Consider the following 15,752-nt stretch of genomic DNA (forward strand, 5'->3'; position numbering starts at 1 on the left):
TAACAATTGCTGTCTCTGTGGAGTGATAGGGACGAAATCCAGATTGCAGTGGGTCAAGGAGGGAGCTTAATGTAAGGAAATGGGATAGGCATGCATTACAAGCTTTTGAGAAGCTTTGAGGGAAGAAGGAGTAGGGAAATAGGGCTGTAGTTAGATGGGGAGGTTGGATCAAGAGAAGGTTTTTTTGACATTGGGTGTGACCAGAGATATCGAAAATGTGTGTGAGTATAGGGGTAAGGGTTAAACAGAGGGAGGGGAGTAGCTGTGAGGGGATAGGGTCAAGGGGACAGGTATGAGGTGAGATCACGGAATAAGTGTAGAACCTTCTTCCTCAGTAACAGAGGAGAAAGAGCTAAGTTTATGGCTATGTGGATTGTGGTTGATTGCAAGCATTTGAGGGGTTGAGAGAATGGAGGTATGAGCTCATTTAGTTTCTGATTGAGTCAATTTTGTTATTGAAGTGGCTGGCAAAGTTTTGTATTAGGAGGTGGGGGAGAGCGGAGAAAAGTATTGAAAGTGGAGAACTGACATTTTGGGTTTGAAGAAAGAATAGAGATAAGAATAGAGAAGCAATGTTGTTTATAGAGATTATGGGCAAAATAGTAGGAGTTCAAAATGAACTTGTAATGAAGAAAATCAGCTGAACTCTGAGATTTTCTCCATTGTCGCTCAGCAGTACGGGAACATCTGCGTAGGTACCGTGCCAGAGGAGTATGCCAGGGCTGAGGATGAGTGTGTGATTTCCGAGCTATGGAAAGAGGGGCCAGATTGTCAAGGACCAATGGAAGGGTAGAATTATAGATTGGTCAGGGCAGGAAAAGTAGGAGATGGATAAGAGGAGAGGTTCAATGGAATTAGTTACTGATCTAATGACATAATGCTTCTGTGAAGTTTGGTGTGAGGAGTAGAAGAAGGGAGAGTTGTAGGGAGGAATGAGATGTTGCAAGTGAGGAGATGGTGGTCAGAAAGAAGAAAAGAGGAGTTTGTGAAGTTTGAAATAGTGCATCGATAGCTAAAGATTAGGTTAAGGGAGTGACCATCTTTGTGAGTGGGAGAGTCAGTCCATTGTGACAAACTGAAAGAGGAAGTAAGTTGCAGGAGTTGTTTTGCAGAGGAGGCAGTGGGATTGTCAAGGGGGATGTTGAAGTCGATAAGAATGAAGGCAGGGGTATCTTAGGAAAGGAAATAAGGTAGTCAGGCAGCCAAGTGATCTAGAAATTGAGTTGAGGAGCCAGGGGTTCTGTATATGACTGCAAGAAATATAGAGAGGGGAGAGAATAAGCAAATCATGTGTGAAATCATGTGTGAAATCTAATTATCAATCATGTAGTGTTTGTGTAACAATTAATTGACCAAGTGTTAATACCTCATTTGATCAACAAAAAAGTATGAAAAGAAAATAACTGTATTGTAATTGTGCTTGTGTGAAAACATCATATTGAATTTTAAGATTGAAATACATTTATGTAAACATGCAAGATATATTATCTGAAAGAAGCCAAAAGGAAAAATAATGTGTCTATTCAAATGACCTTGCCTGGATTGTTGTTTGTGCTTTGAATCATGTAAAAGAAAAAAGAAAAAAAATAATAATAATACAATTAATAATAATTATATGATTCTATTGATGTACATAATTTCAGTATATAGGAAATACAGGGAGTGCAGAATTATTAGGCAAATGAGTATTTTGACCACATCATCCTCTTTATGCATGTTGTCTTACTCCAAGCTGTATAGGCTCGAAAGCCTACTACCAATTAAGCATATTAGGTGATGTGCATCTCTGTAATGAGAAGGGGTGTGGTCTAATGACATCAACACCCTATATCAGGTGTGCATAATTATTAGGCAACTTCCTTTCCTTTGGCAAAATTGGTCAAAAGAAGGACTTGACAGGCTCAGAAAAGTCAAAAATAGTGAGATATCTTGCAGAGGGATGCAGCACTCTTAAAATTGCAAAGCTTCTAAAGCGTGATCATCGAACAATCAAGCGTTTCATTCAAAATAGTCAACAGGGTCGCAAGAAGCATGTGGAAAAACCAAGGCGCAAAATAACTGCCCATGAACTGAGAAAAGTCAAGCGTGCAGCTGCCAAGATGCCACTTGCCACCAGTTTGGCCATATTTCAGAGCTGCAACATCACTGGAGTGCCCAAAAGCACAAGGTGTGCAATACTCAGAGACATGGCCAAGGTAAGAAAGGCTGAAAGACGACCACCACTGAACAAGACACACAAGCTGAAACGTCAAGACTGGGCCAAGAAATATCTCAAGACTGATTTTTCTAAGGTTTTATGGACTGATGAAATGAGAGTGAGTCTTGATCGGCCAGATGGATAGGCCGTGGCTGGATTGGTAAAGGGCAGAGAGCTCCAGTCCGACTCAGACGCCAGCAAGGTGGAGGTGGAGTACTGGTTTGGGCTGGTATCATCAAAGATGAGCTTGTGGGGCCTTTTCGGGTTGAGGATGGAGTCAAACTCAACTCCCAGTCCTACTGCCAGTTTCTGGAAGACACCTTCTTCAAGCAGTGGTACAGGAAGAAGTCTGCATCCTTCAAGAAAAACATGATTTTCATGCAGGACAATGCTCCATCACACGCGTCCAAGTACTCCACAGCGTGGCTGGCAAGAAAGGGTATAAAAGAAGAAAATCTAATGACATGGCCTCCTTGTTCACCTGATCTGAACCCCATTGAGAACCTGTGGTCCATCATCAAATGTGAGATTTACAAGGAGGGAAAACAGTACACCTCTCTGAACAGTGTCTGGGAGGCTGTGGTTGCTGCTGCACACAATGTTGATGGTGAACAGATCAAAACACTGACAGAATCCATGGATGGCAGGCTTTTGAGTGTCCTTGCAAAGAAAGGTGGCTATATTGGTCACTGATTTGTTTTTGTTTTGTTTTTGAATGTCAGAAATGTATATTTGTGAATGTTGAGATGTTATATTGGTTTCACTGGTAAAAATAAATAATTGAAATGGGTATATATTTGTTTTTTGTTAAGTTGCCTAATAATTATGCACAGTAATAGTCACCTGCACACACAGATATCCCCCTAAAATAGCTATAACTAAAAACAAACTAAAAACTACTTCCAAAACTATTCAGCTTTGATATTAATGAGTTTTTTGGGTTCATTGAGAACATGGTTGTTGTTCAATAATAAAATTAATCCTCAAAAATACAACTTGCCTAATAATTCTGCACTCCCTGTATATAAACCAATATTTGCAATCTATCTGTCTGTCTTGTCATTCCCCTAAAAATGTAATCATTGCATACACTTGTTTAAAATAATAAGCAATATCTGTCTCTGTTTTTTTGCAGTGCCTTGTGAGGTCTGAATGGGTTAATTTGTATGCAGGCATTATTAGTCAGGAGAGGCCACTCTTGTTAATGGGACTATAAAATGTAGCTAGCTCTGAGTGTGTCTGTTTATTTTTTTCTAAATCTAATCTTTTTCTATCCTTGTTTAAGTCCTTGCATTCCAGCTAGTATCAGTAAACACCTGGTTATCTTGGTAGGCCAAATATATGAATGTATGTATACAACTCATTGTAAACATTGGGAATGTATCTAGTTCATCCCTGACCTTTGCCTTTTTTATGTATTGTCAAACACAGTAAAACCTACTATTCTGATGTGTAACTGTTATTTTCTTATGATGTAACCATATTTGTTAAAACCCTTGCATTTTTTTAGCTAGCTAATCATAGACTGTAAATAGCCTAGATGTGGAATGTATAAATACCTGGGAAGGGGACTGACCCCCTCAGAGAAAACTTTGTATTGTTTCTCTCCATACTGCAGTGTGTAATCAATAAACAATCTTTTTTTTAACCTCTCTTGGTCTGAAGAAGTTATTCAGTCCAGGGTGAGTATATCACCAATACATGGCATAGTCGGCCGGATGGCAAAATCTCAGACAGCAGTCCAAGTGGCAAAGACTTTCTGCTCCAGGGACACTCAATTAAGACCAGTCTTCTGGATGGTAAGAACATTTTTGTTTTTAGTTTAACAGTAATTGAGTGTCTCTTGGTAAGGGGTCAGAGCTGTTTGGCGTTCTGGGTGACGCTATCCTAAGAGGCTTTGTTTATTGATTTATTAATGTTATGTGTTGTATTGTGTAAATTGTTTTTGTAAAAAAGTTAAAACTTGTGATCTAGGAGGGTGTCTATTTAAAGCCAACTGGGATTAGGAAACTGGGTTTACAGTTCTAGCCACCCCAACCTGACTGCAAGTCCCACCAGATGTTAACCAGTCAGTGTTTGAATGCAAGGGGAACTGTGACAAACCTATATCCGAAACTGTGACCTGGCAGACATCCTAAAAGGACACATAGTTACCTGTTCTGATTATTTGTTTAGGAAAACCTCTTGGATAAGTCCTGATTAGACAGCTTTATTTCTTGTGTGAGCACTGATATTATTCCCAGTGAAGAAAATATTGTTAATCTTAGGAAGGGGCTATCCTGGGTAGATGTAAGACTGCAGCAGTCATTTAAGGGGACAGTATACACTCATATACACTCATTTTCATTTAACTGCATGTAATAGACACTACTATAAAGAATAAGATGCACAGGTACTGATATAAAAATCAAGTATAAAACTGTTTAAAAACTTACTTAGAAGCTCTTAGTTTGCTCTGTTGAAAAGGACATAAACAGGAGCAAGTTGGAGTAGGTAATCGATGGTATTCTCATAAAACTGTGGGGCTTGGTTAGTAGTCTGAAAGTCAGAGCAGTGTTATTTGAAAATAAGCAAAACTATACATTTAAAAAAAAAACACAGCTTTATGGGCTATATAAAGCTGTGTTTTTTTTTTAAACATTTATGCAAAGAAAAAATGAGTGTATAATGTTCCTTTGAGGGCAAACACGTGGTGTAGTGTTGCCAAGTTGGGGTGGAGGTTCCCTTGATACAATACAATTCTCTTTTGTTCTGTTTTGTTGGTTTTGTTGTTTTCGTTTTGAAGAATTTGTGTTAATTGTAAGTAAAAACCCCAAGTGACATTTAAAAAATATAAAAAAAAAAAATAGTAAAAAGTCAATTTAAAATGGGACATAGTTCCTCTAAAGGCTGTTCCACTAATCCTAAATGGCTGAAAGGTTCCCCAGCAGAATATATTAATCAACACCATGGCCCTTTTTGTAATAAGTACCATACTAAATGGTCCTTACTAACTCAAAACAAAGGGTCCAATATATGGCCAGAGGGTGGATCTTGGAACCTAGATAAAATAAATACCCTAAGTAATGTTTTAATAGAGGTTTCAAAAAAGAACAACCCTACATCAGAAGAGTAGAAAGCATATTTTAAATGGAATACTGAGGCAGTAATAAGACAGTGTGAGTCGTTAAAGGCTTCGCTAGAGGATAATTATCGAAAAGAAATTAAAAACTTAGAATTAAATCTACCACTAAGGGAAGAAAAAGAGCAAAATAAAAAAAAAAAAATAAGAAAAAGAGTGCAAGGGGTAAAAGAATAAAATGTTTCAAATGTGGAAAGGTGGGACACATGAGCAAAGATTGTTGGTCACTCCAGCAGCACAAAAACACAGACACAAGAGCTGCATGTAAGAGGGAGGGGTATAGGAATACTGATAGATGGACTGGTAAAAGTATGTGGTAGAAAAGTTTGTGTTTTAATGATTTAAGATTAAGTAATAACTTAAGAACTGTGCTTTATATTCCTTAAGTGACATTTTAAGTAGGGTAAATCATGTTTTAGTGTTTGTTATCAGCGAGTACCCATAGACAAAGTAATTGTATATTACACAATTTTGTAAAAATAGGAATAATTGAGAGGAAATGTATTTCTTTGTTAGATGGTTCAGAATGTAATGCTCATGAAAATGTGTATAAATATTGAAGAGGTGCTGGAGGTATGTAAGGAGATATTAGAAGTTTACATGGTGGGTTTTCTACCTTAGGAGTGAATATTTTTTAAGTTTTAAATAGTGGTTGATTGTCAGTGTTCAATGTGTCTCTGCTGTATGATTTTGTCAGAGCAATAGTGTACAATGTGTAGTTAAAGGTAAATGTATTTTGAACTTTTGTGTGTATAAGGTTTATTGTGTTCTCCACTGAAATTACACAGAATTATTGATGGTAAATTATATGCCAATAATTTTAATATATACATGTTGTCTTGTATTGATTTGCAGAACTGGCCAGCTGCAATAATTATCCAAAGACAATATTTAGTTCAAATAATATTTAATGGATGAACACAATTAAACCAGGTATAATCTTAATGAAAATGTTTTTATATGGTTGTTTAACTTCTTTTACTTAAATTTTTCAAGTGGAATAAAATGTTTTAACTATAGAAAAATGTGACACAGATAAGACTTTTGAGCAGTCAAACAGTAAAGACATAGGAGCTGCGTGCTATAAGAAAAAGGGAGGGGGAGAGGGTACTGTTTTTAACCCTAAGAAGAATGTAGACTCTGACTGTCAGTTCTTGTTAGACAAAGCACAATAGCCCTTTGTAAATATAGCCAAAAGCTTTAATGATTATTGGAGTTGGGAATAAGCACATATCAGAACATTTGAGTGTAACTGTAGGTCCTGAAACAGAATGACATGTTCTAAAACTGTTCAATAATTGCATTAGGAAAGACTTACTGTGTAAACTGGGGAAAGTTTTCCTTAAAGGGACATTAAACACTTTGAGATGGTAATATAAAATGATAAATTGTATATATAAAACAACTCTGCAATATACTTTTATTATTTATTTTGTCCTCTTTGCCTGTAATTCCATTCTGAAATTGTGAGCTTTTCAGTTCCTGTTAGAAATGGAAGTGCAGAACACTGTTAAATCCAGCACAACCATTGGCTGCACACTATAGTGACCTATGTATAACTGTCCCTAATTGGTCACAGTAGAGAAAATAACACAAGTTACAACATGGCAGCTCCCAGTGTTTTATAGACACTAAAACTTTACACTTATTTTGTCACTTTTTAAACAACTAATGAAACTTTAAAAAATACATCTACATGTTAGTCATGGACTAATCTTTTATTTGAATGCGTCATTCTATCTAGCATGTATTTAGTGTTTAATGTCCCTTTAATGTGTCTGGAGGAGTGATAATTTAATGTGCCTTGGAGTGATAATTGCTGAATCTATGTGTTAAAGATTTGTCACTAATGCAATCAGCAGGGGAAGTGTTTTTGAAATAAAAGGGACAGGGTACTTAACATTTTTTATTGTTTAAAAATAAATAAATAAAAAATAGATTGTCACTTTGTTACCCATTCCCCAGTTTTACATGATCAACACGGTAGTATTGATAAACTTCTTTTACCGCTGTGATTACTTAGTATCCAAATCTCTGCAGACTACCCACTTATCTCAGTGCTTTTTTTATAAACTTGCAATTTGGCAATTAGTGCTGAAGCCTATGAGCCTGCCTAGTTTTAGCCTCATAGCGTTACCTCACTCTATGAAAATGCTCTATGAAAACTAATCTAAAGACTTTGCAATTCTTTCAAGTGCAGTTAAGGTGCAGATATTTTGTTTAACATGATGACGAGAGGTCTCATACATGTTATGTAATCTAATTATCAATCATGTAGTGTTTGTCTAACAATTAATTGACCAAGTGTTAATACCTCATTTGATCAACAAAAAAAGTATGAAAAAATTTTAAGATTGAAATACATTTATGTAAACATGCAAGATATATTATCTGAAAGAAGCCAAAAGGAAAAATAATGTGTCTATTCAAATGACCTTACCTGGATTGTTGTTAGTGCTTTGAATCATGTAAAAGAAAAAAGAAAAAAAAATAATAATAATAATAATACAATTAATAATAATTATATGATTCTACTGATGTACATAATTTCAGTATATAGGAAATATATAAACCAATACTTGCAATCTATCTGTCTGTGTTGTCATTCCCCTAAAAATGTAATCATTGCATACACTTGCTTAAAGTATTGTTTGTTTAACTGAATGGAATAGAGTGTAATTCTATCTATCTATCTATCTATCTATCTATCTATCTATCTATCTATCTATCTATCTATCTATCTCTATATATATCTATACATACATATTAACAGAAGAAACTGTTGTATGTTTTTTTCTAAACTGAAACATAAAATGCAGAATATTAACAGAAATAAGAGGGGAAAAAATGCAGAATTTTTTAGACATCAAGATTTTTATTTGTCCTCTTCATGACTTTTCCTTGACTCCTCCTACTGGTGTGCCTCACATCATAGATAAACACGCAAACGTGACAAAGCAGGTGCGAAGAATCTGGATAGAGTGGAATTGAAAGACAATTGCTGAAATTGGCTTTCAGCACTAATTTAATGGTAGTATTTTTTACTCTACTTACCAGCTGGATATGCTGGGTGTGGGTCCTATATTACAGGTGCTTTTTAGCCTGTATCTTTTCAAAACAATGATCAAGGCATTTGTCTGCAATGTGATTTAACTCATATCATTAGTAATCTTTCACTCTCATCAGGATGCAGTAGCTGCCATTCAAATAAAACAATAGATCTTAGATGCTTCAAGACATCTCCATTGTGAAGAGTCCATTAAGCCAGGGAATCGCTTAGTCCACAGCTGCCTTGTCCCTCTCTCATTCCACTTGAATTACTAAGTGTTTTATTTTCTGCTAACAATTATTCTGTTTTCATATAGTTAAACTGTACAATATATATATATATGATAAATTCATATGGCTGAATAACTTTTTGTATGACTATAAAAAAGGATGTAAGCAATGAAAGAACTAATGTGATAATTTAGTATAACAGAGTGCGTAAAAAGAGATTTAAATAGAACATTAAAAGATTATGGCAAATACTGCGCGGCAAGGCAAAATGTACAAACTACTGTAGATGTCAACTGAAACAGTAATGTTAACACATCTGCCTACTAGAACTAAAGACATTGGCAAACCTGCAACACCAAAACACTCGCAGAGAACTCCAGAGAAGTGACAAACTGCTAACAGAAATTATGCTGCTCCTATACTTTTATAGGAGCATACAAAGTACTCTTAATCAAGGTGAATGGCCTACTGTTCTGTTGGTATTTCCATGGTAACCTCTTCTGGTTATTGCGTATAAATCAAAAGAATATGGGGCAGCGCTAAGCAGCTACTCACAACACACAATAAAATCAAAACATTCAGTATGAAATGAAAAATGAACAATATTTACTACATATCAGAAAAATAAATGTAGACAATCTATATTATAGAAGATTCAATAAAAATAGACACTGGTTTAAAAAAAAAATAATAAACAAACAAATGTAAGACTTTAAATGCAAATGCCATAGCAGTTTAATAACTTGAGATATAAAGCGAGATGGATTATCAGTATGGTCTAATAACAATTCCAGAGCTCTGCGCCTGCCCAGACTTACTTAAAAAACTTTCCAAATCTTCAATACAACTAGGTGTCCGTGATCTGTAGTGTATTTGTGTAATCAAATCTGTCCAGTCACGTTAGCACTTTTTGTCCAATCAGTCTGGTATTTTCCCTAGACCGGCTTTAAAGGCACAGTATACACCAATTTTCATTTAACTGCATGTAATAGACACGACTATAAAGAATAAGATGCACAGATACTGATAAAAAAATGCAGTATAAAACCGTTTAAAAACTTACTTAGAAGCTCACAGTTTAGCTCTGTTAAAAAGGTAGCTGGAACACCCACTGCAAGTGGGAAATAGAAGATACCCCCCTCCCCCTTCCTTTGCATATGAAAATACACTTCACACAAGCAGGAGCAAGCTGGAGTAGGTATACATCAGTATTCTCCTAAAACTTTGGGGCTTGGTTAGGAGTCTGAAAATCAGAGCAATGTTATTCAAAAATAAGCAAACCTATACATTAAAAAAAAAAAAAAAAAAACTGTATGAGCTATATAAATGGATCATCTACAAAACATTTATGCAAAGAAAAATCTAGTGTATAATGTCCCTTTAAGTTTTCTCAAAATATTTGCTAACACTCACAGAACTTACTGTGGGAGTGGTTAAAATGGTAAAGGTTATTTGAATGCCTGGATCCCCAACAGTAATTTATACAGGGTAGAAAGTTTAAAGTATTTAAAAAACTCCTTAGCCTTCTATTCTGGCCAGGTAAAAAAACAACCCCTCAATAGCCTTTATCAAGAATACTTGAGGATGTGCATTGCCTGTTTAAATAGTATTTCCTCTTTATCGATTAACTCTTTCAGTGCTGGAGACATTTTATGATCCACAATAGTTTTAAATTCAATTGTTCATATGCAGAATTAGTTCCCTAAATACTAATGGCATTTATTAGTCAATCCATTGTTTGGTTCAATACTTAGAAATAGAATGTCCATATTAAATATAAAAGTATATAAAACCAAAATATCAATAAATTCACATTCATCACACAAGGTGATTGTTACAATTGAATAAAATAATAGCTCTTTTATAGAAAAAACATATCCTTCAAATAAAAAAAACACTTATTACAAATTTAACCTCCAAAAATATATTCACAAGGTGATCAAAAGCATTAAAGGCACAGTCTACACCAGCATATTTATTGTTTTAAAAGATAGATAATCCCTTTATTACCCATTCCCTAGTTTTGCATAACCAACAATTATATTAATTAACTTTTTACCTCTGTAATTTTCTTGTATCTAAGCCTCTGAAAACTGCTCCCTTATTTCAGTTCTTTTGACAGACTTGCATTGTAACCAATCAGTGCTGGCTCATACGAACTCCACGTATGTGAGCACAGTGTTATCTATATGAAACACATGAACTAACACCCTCCAGTGGTAAAAAAATTGTCAAAATGCCCTGAGCTAAGAAGCGGCCTTCAAGCGCTTAGAAATTAGCATATGAACCTCCTAGATTTAGCTTTCAACTAAGAATACCAAGAGAACAAAGCAAAATTGGTGATAGAAGTAAATTAGAAAATTGTTTAAAATGACATGCCCTATCTGAATAAGGAAAGTTTGTTTTGGACTAGACTGTCCCTTTAAATCAAATTATGTAGGTCTAATGCAGCATTTGAACCCTTTGGGTATAGTGTCTTAAATTGATGAATAAGCTTTGCCTCCCTAAGGCCTCAATATTCAAAACATTATCGATATATATTCTAAAAAAGTAGGCTGAACCTCGTTGTGCTGACAAATGATAATAATCTGTAGGATATAATAGGGATCACAACTTTAAAGAAAAAAAAAATCTACGTAGTAGCACTTCAAATTATACAAATGTATATTCAGTTTCACTGTGCATCCATTAGATTTGTCACACTGGGAGATATCGCCACTGAAAAGCAGGCAAGACTGATAAGGCTGAAACAATTTATATACGTATTTCATATACCCCCAAAATCCCCCATCTCCTATAGGTCTATAATTGATATGTCTAATTCACCATTGTACTGTACATACAGAGGTTGAGTTTCTTTTAACATACTTAAATTGTATTGTCATACAGTACTTTCTAAAGGGATTATTTACATTTCACCTTCAATGTAGGTGGTGATGCTGCTTTGAAAATATCACCGGTATCAGGGAAACATCGCCACCCACCTAAAAATTGCAAAGAAAATGTACATTGTTATATGTAAATCACATTCCTATCCAAACATCTAAACACTTTCGATATTCTATAGTTTTCCCCTGTATTCATAACCTTAACCTCTTTTATTTTAGAACAAATATTATAAACAAACTTGAAGGCGGTCCAGGGTAAATACCGGACTCCCATTGAGAAGGTCTTAAACACACTGATTGGACAATAAATGGTCATGTGACTCGACAGATTATTATTATTATTATCAGGTATTTGTAGAGCGCCAACAGGTTCTGGCTCCGATTACGCAATTGTACTACAGATCACAAACACTGAGTTACAATAAGAAAGTAAGGAATTGAGCTCTGAGATTGTTACTAAACCATATTGATATTCCATCTCACTTTATGGGGCCGATTTATTAAAGTGCGGACAGACATGAGACGATGTAGCGTATCATGTCCGCCGCACATCGATAAATGCCGACAGCATACGCTGTTGGCATTTATAATTGTACAAGCAGTTCTAGTGAACTGCTTGTGCAATGCCGCCCCCTGCAGATTCACAGCCGCTAGCAGGGGGTGTCAATCAGCCCAATCGTATAGGATAGGGCGGATTGATATCCGCGGCCTCAGAGCAGGCGGACAAGTTATGGAGCAGCAGTCTTTAGACTGCTGCTTCATAACTACTGTTTCTGGCGAGTCTGAAGGCTCGCGCAGAAACAGGGGCATCAAGCTCCTTTCGGAGCTTGATAATTCGGCCCCTAAATCTCAAGTTATTGAACTGCTAACTGTGACATTTTTGTGACTTGGTATTTTAGCAAATCACATTTTGCTTTTTAGAGACATTTATTTTTATTGTTTCTTTTTTTCTGACACCAGTGTTTATTTTTATTGAATCTTCTATGATATAGATTGTCTATATTAAGTTTATGATATATATGAAATACTGTTCATATTTCATTTCATATTGAATGTATTCAATTTTTATTTTATTTTTACGCATAAATTTGTCTGTGTTTGGGAATCACAGACTGGGATGAGCTTTACTTTGTCCGCAGGATTAGGATTCGGTTTGTTTGTTGGTTAACTTAGAGATGGTGGTTATTCCTTGGTCAAGGTTGAAGTCTGCAATATACTCAGGCTACAGAGTGTCCACCTTTAACTAAGATTTCTGTTTTAGGAGAATAGAAGATTTAGCCCCTGTCTCACAGTATATATTTTAATTTCTATAAATTCAGTAACAGAAAATAAGTAATTGCTATTTTTGGCCAATTATATACTCCTGAGAGGTCAGTCTTTTAGTATAAAAATATTATCCCAATATTAAGTACAGGTGATTTTGTTTTTATAGTTATTTTTGCATCCTACTAGTGTAACATATATCCATTCCTTTGATTAACTGGTCTCATGCCTCACTAAGCAGAACAGGGGTTTAGATAGATTCTCTTTAATAGCCTTCTCTCCAGCACATGTATGCTTGTGCTGTTTATCACTATTTCTTCCCATACATATTTTATCTTGCATGTATGTGTTAGAAAGAAAACTCTGGCTTTAATTAGTTTTAAACTAGATATGAATTAAGCCACAAAAACTAGACTGCTATTAAAAAAGAAGTAAATAAAAATAAATAAAACAAAAAACAAGCAATAGCATATGTTAATTGTGGCTTGGTGTGTGTGGCTGTATCATAAGTCAGTTGCTAAAATTTAGAGAGAGTGTGCTGTATATAAATAATAATGGCTCCTTACATCTGGTCAGAATGAATAAGGAGCTACTGAGTCAGCTATAGCTGAGTCACTGCTACAAAGTGCTATTACTGTCTGACAGTAACCATTCTCCACCACAGTTAACTTGAATCATGACCTGTCCTTCTAGCGGAAGCATCTAAACACAATGGGGCCGATTTATTAAGGGCCAAATGGCCCTGAATGCCCCAGTTTAAGACCACTGCTCCTTAACTCGTATGCCTCCTCTGAGGCTGCGGACATCAATCTGCCCTATTGCAGTTCTGGTAAACTGCTTATGCAATGTTAAATACCGACAGCGTATGCTGTTGGCATTCATCGATGACGATCGGACATGATCCGCTATAGCGGATCATATCCATCCGACTGTTAATAAATCGCCCCCTAAGAAACCATTTGCAAAACTGGTTCCCCCTTGTGAGTTCCCTTACTGCAATGAGGGTTAACTTTCTGGCCACAACAATTCTCTCTAACTCAAAAGAGACACTTATAAGACCTCCAGCACCAAATTCTTAAGAACCTTAGGGAACTCCTACATTTAGATTATCACTCTAAAATATCATTAAAAAAATATCCCCTGAACTTATTTCCCTACTTTAAATCAACTTTTCAATTTGTTGTGTGGCTGCAGTCACCATTGGTTCAATCAGAGGAGTGATATAGCTCAGTTCTGACAGTAAGCTCCAAATAAAACAATATAACAAGGGGGTGTATTTTGTTATTTATAATTAGTACAGTGCTTTGGATTATTAGACCTGTTTAAATGTATGCATTTAAATAATGTTTATGTTTTGTGTGTTGCAACACAACACTATCCCATGTAAGCTTTAATTTATTTTCATTTTTATTGTTTTAATAAATCACTTAACTACTTACTATAACCTAATCTGTTAACTACTTTTATTTTAATTTTAATTTACAATACTTTTATTGGATGGGAGGCAGCACGATGTTATCAAATAATGTATGGTGTTGGTGAAGATCCTGTAATATTAAAAGAGAAGAAAAAAAGAAGGTGCAACCATAGTGCACAATCAGTATTACCAATACCAGCCAGCACACCAATGCAATGTACTTACAAGATGTAAGGCACCTGAAAAGTGCTACAAAGGCTCCCTGAGCTATTATAGTCGCCCAGCAAACTTTCCCCGTGCTCTCCAAGCCACTCGATTACTTTGACCGGCTCCCACGAACCGGAATCGAACAGGCCACTCGATTACTCTGACCGGCTCCCACAAATTGGACTCGAACAGAGCACTTGACTAGTGGTTGGCTACCACACTCTCCGTCCAGTGCTCACAAGCAGTGCTCACAGAAACAATCTTAGTTTCAAAATGTGATTGTAAAATGTAATAAAATAAAGTCTGTGGAAAGTCTAATTTAGTAAAAAGACTTTTAATCTTAAAAACTAAAACACAAACAGTCAGATTACGAGTTTTGCGTTATGGCTGGCTCGCTTCTAACTTCCAAGTTATTGTCACCGCTCACCTTTAATAGCGCTGCTATTACAGAATTGCAAATAAATGGCGTTTGTGGGCAATATGGCAGCATTGAGCTCCATACCGCACACAAATACCAGCGCTGCTTTGAGCTGGTTTGACGTGCTCATGCACGATTTCCCCATAGACATCAATGGGTAAAGCCGGCTAAAAAAAAGCCTAACACCTGCAATTACGGAGAGTAAAGCTCTGTAATGCAGCCCCATTGATTCTTATGGGGAAAGAAAATGTATGTTTAAACCTAACACCCTAACATAAACCCCGAGTCTAAACACCCCTAATCTGCCACCCCCGACATCGCTGACACCTACATTACACTTATTAACCCCTAATCTGCCGCCCCCGACATTGCCGACACCTACCTACCCTTATTAACCCCTAATCTGCTGCCTCCAATGTCGCCGCCAGTCACCTACACTTGTTAACCCCTAATCTGCCACCCCCAGAGCTGCTGGTGCAACACCGCCCCCTGCTGACTCAGGGAGGTGTCAATCAGCAGGGAGGTGTCAATCAACCCTATCGTACTCGATTGGGTTGAATTGCGGCAATGTTTGTCCGCCTGCTCAGAGCAGGCGGACAGGTTATGGAGCAGCGGTCTTTAGATCGCTGCTTCATAACTGGTGTTTCTGGCGAGTCTGCAGGCTCGCCAGAAACACTGGGCCTCAAGCTCTATCCGGAGCTTGATAGATATGCCCCTAAATACTTACCTGTAAAATAAACCCTAAGCTAGCTACAATATAACTAATAGTTACATTGTAACTATCTTAGGTTTTATTTTTATTGTACAGGTAAGTTTGTATTTATTTTAACTAGGTAGACTAGTTAGTAAATAGTTATTAACTATTTACTAACTACCTAGCTAAAATAAATACAAAGTTACCTGTAAAATAAAACCTAACCTGTCTTACACTAAAACCTAACATTACACTAAAATTAAATAAA

Source organism: Bombina bombina, chromosome 3 (assembly GCF_027579735.1).
Source record: "Bombina bombina isolate aBomBom1 chromosome 3, aBomBom1.pri, whole genome shotgun sequence".
Lineage (NCBI taxonomy): Eukaryota > Metazoa > Chordata > Amphibia > Anura > Bombinatoridae > Bombina > Bombina bombina.